The 3,431-nt window shown below is 36.8% G+C and overlaps 1 long non-coding RNA gene across 1 annotated transcript; it reads left to right on the top strand.

Moving 5' to 3' along the window:
* The first annotated feature begins 863 nt into the window (after window positions 1-863).
* LOC119781417 lies at window positions 864-2,693 on the top strand. Its single transcript, XR_005280567.1, has 2 exons — window positions 864-1,036; window positions 2,450-2,693. It is a non-coding gene; the product is annotated as an uncharacterized LOC119781417 (long non-coding RNA).
* The last annotated feature ends 738 nt before the right edge of the window (window positions 2,694-3,431 follow it).

Here is a 3,431-nt window from a genome sequence, read left to right as displayed (position 1 = left end):
TTCATTGTCTAAACTTACTAGGTTTTATTGTGATACTGAGAACATTTAAATGGAACAGAATCTTTAATCGACTTTGATTTTTGACAGATTACTTGGTTAGATTAAGCTCAAAGTTTACTAAAGAAATGTTCTAACAGGATAGGGTTATGAGGAAATACTGTTTTTTCCACACTCAATGCCAAGCATCAGCACAAGGTCCAGAGTATGATGACAGAAGTGCATAGGTCTGCACATGTTCCTAACAAAATCAGTTGAATCTAAGTTACCTTAAAAATTATGTTTCGGCTATCCTTTTGATTGTCAGCATGCATGTTGATGCCTTATCAGTATGTAACACGACATCAGACCAGGAAAGCGATGAACTAATCTGAAAAATAAGAGCAATGCTCTTGTTGAGATACAAAACATAAAACAAAGTGTTTTAAGGTGCTTTACAAGATCAAAGTGAGAAACTAAGTGTTAAAGATGTTTAAAAAACTGGCTTATATGGGTTTACCTGTAAATCCTCGGATTGAAGAAGTCTTTTGGGGAAGAGACTAAATATTTAACAAAGAGGAAACCTTCCAAACAACCCGCTCATGTTCTTTTTCTTTCTACCTGGATTATTGAGATGCATCACTATATGTAGGTCAGATAAATATTTGAAAAAAGTATAGCTATTAATTGCTCCGGGATTAATCAATACATTTGACAGAACATTAGCCCAAATCCTCACACAGAACACATACCATCCTGTGTCCAGGCAGAGTGTGTTTGTGTGTACGTGTTGTATTCAAGCAGGAAACATGCCCAGACCTGAATGCTGACGGACAACCTCTGTAAGACGATTACCAACATGTTCAGCAAAAAACCCTCCACATTTAGCCAAACCTAGCTGACACCCCTGCCACACATCATTCACACACTCCAGTACACACATTTCTCCATAGCAGGATGGTAGATCTTATATCGTAATACCTGGCTGTTCACAGGAAACTTTGAGTCTGAGACTCAGCCTTTTGTTGGTGGCTTCTCTGGAAGGAGGAATGCAGGAAAGGTGGGTAAAGTAAAAGTTGCAGAGAGGGGAAGATAGTTGAAGATGCATTTCCAGTCTTGGTCTTTATGTCCTGGATGAAATGTAGACCGTTTCCAGGCCTCAAGATAAGATGTAAAGTTGTATGTGTCATTTTTCTACATGTTTGTCTAATTATATATGATTATGTCTGGATTCTCACCTTGTTAGAACCTTGTTAGTATGTAAGAATTGTACTGAATTTTCTTTGTATGTATCAGAACCAATACCTAAATATTTGGGTTTGATCGTTAAAAAATGTTTGAACTTCATTGATGTGATCATGACTGATGTTAGATGTGGTTATCACCTTTTCCCAACTCATAAAAATCTTTTATTAATGATAACCAATTTTTTAAGCATGTTTCACGACATCACCAAAACTATATTTAGTCTCTGTTACTGATGTTGTAAAAAGGTTTAGCTCCAATGTTGTGACTGTAACGGAATAAAACTACATCCATTATAACTCTGGGTATAGGTATATTATTTTGTGCTTTAACCATTTGTCCTGGGGTCAATAACCCAAAATAACAACCACAAACTTCTGCAGCATTGGCAACCCACAGAGTTTCAGTCCATGAAAGCTCCGTTTCACTGCCTAATGACTTGCAATTTAAAAGGAATCCATCAATTGATACTGAGTATGTTAAGAAAATGCTCATAATATTTGGATGCCGACGCAAGCAAACATTTCTATTTATAAAATATTATACCTATTTAGCTCTGAAGAACCATAGCATTAAATAACCTAAACATTGAACTGAATGGAGGCAGTGACATTCTGTATTCAGTACATCCCCTCTTGCCCATTAATGGATTTATTTATGTGATTATTGTTGTAAAAATGATCATGCTTAACATATGTTAAGAGCTGAAGAAGCCTTTTAGATAAAAGGAAAAAAGGAAAAAAAAAGGAAAAAAGGAAATCTGAAAAGTCCTGTGCCATCTGCTTAAACACTTTGAATTGTCACACACCATCAAATCTATTTTATCCCATTAATTTACATTCAGCAAACAAATGGAAGCAATAAAATCCTGCATAGACTTGACATTTTTCAAGCAAAAAATGGTTCTTGCATAGTTTTAGATATGGAGTAGCAACAAATACTTTCTAAAGCATAAAAAGGCAGCCAAGACTTATTGCTTTAGTTTGGAGAAGCCAATATTTTGGGAAAAACTGAAAGCATCACCAAGTCAATATACTTTAGAGGTTTACTCAGTTTTCAGACAGCTGTGTTGCTCTTTGGTAAACAGACATGATAAAACACCACAGAAATGTCTCCTTTTCCGTATCATTTATTTTTTGGAATTCAGATCGGGTTAAGGGAACAAATGTGCAAAATTGTACTGATAAGAGTAAGTGCATCATGTGTGTGTTTTTTTTTTCTTCTGCAGGTGAAATCAAGTCCCAGACCTCACTGTTATGGACTAAGACAGTTTTCTGAAAGAAGTACATCAACAAGGATCTGAAGAGACTCTTAAGAAATTGATTTTCTAGCATCAGTTCATTTCAATGGACCTTTTTAAAAGCAGTGCAAGATATTTTGAAAGACATTTGGATATCTCCTGATCTGAGAACTGCTACTACGACTGCAACTGCAGATTCCTTTTTTTAAAATATCTGCCTTGTACCCTTTTTTTTTAAATCTATACCTTCTCAGTCTCCTCATCCTCCCTGAAACTCCATAGAACTTTAGAAGCGTATTTGTAAGGATCTGAATAAGAATTTGACTTTTTAACTGGACAACATCGTTCACAGACAGCGCCGGGTTCTTTCGAGTCTGAAGTCAACTGTTTTACTTAAAAAACCTTGTCACTCTGTTAGACCTCTGGCATCACAGGCCTGTCAATCACACTGTACATCGGCCATTATGGAATCTATGGCAGCCAGAATGGCCATGGTGGCCGACTCTCCCAACCTGTCGCTGAAATCTAGTACTACCCTGGGAACAGAGGAAGACTCTTTCGTGAGCACTGTCAGCTTTGTCTGCAACCACTTCCTGTCTGCCAACATCATCGCTGTCGGTGAGTGTTTTCCTTTGTGATCTGCAGCTGATAAGTGCCTGTTTCTCTAATTGAACAACACATGTCACGTGTGAAGTAAATAGTTTGTGGACTCTGCTGAAAAGTCTCATGGGTTGTTGTCTGCTGTGATGCATTTGGGTTGGTTTGAAAAAAAAAAAGTTCAGCTGTTTGTTTGATTTTAACAGCTGGTGAATTATTTTCAGATTATTGAAGGGACTGTATTGGATGATTAACTAAAGTTCCAAGATTTCTAAATGCTGCAGAAAGCTGAGGCTGCTAACATGAATGCTAATGTCTCTTTTATCATCTATAACTCGATTGACTTCCTTTCTGGCTTTATTCTTGTGCCAAA

The sequence above is a fragment of the Cyprinodon tularosa genome, unplaced genomic scaffold (assembly GCF_016077235.1).
Source record: "Cyprinodon tularosa strain WSP-4 unplaced genomic scaffold, ASM1607723v1 ctg1037, whole genome shotgun sequence".
Taxonomy (NCBI): Eukaryota; Metazoa; Chordata; class Actinopteri; order Cyprinodontiformes; family Cyprinodontidae; genus Cyprinodon; species Cyprinodon tularosa.
The sequence above is the reverse complement of the archived record's forward strand: the minus strand, read 5'-3'. Positions and strand labels throughout refer to the sequence as shown.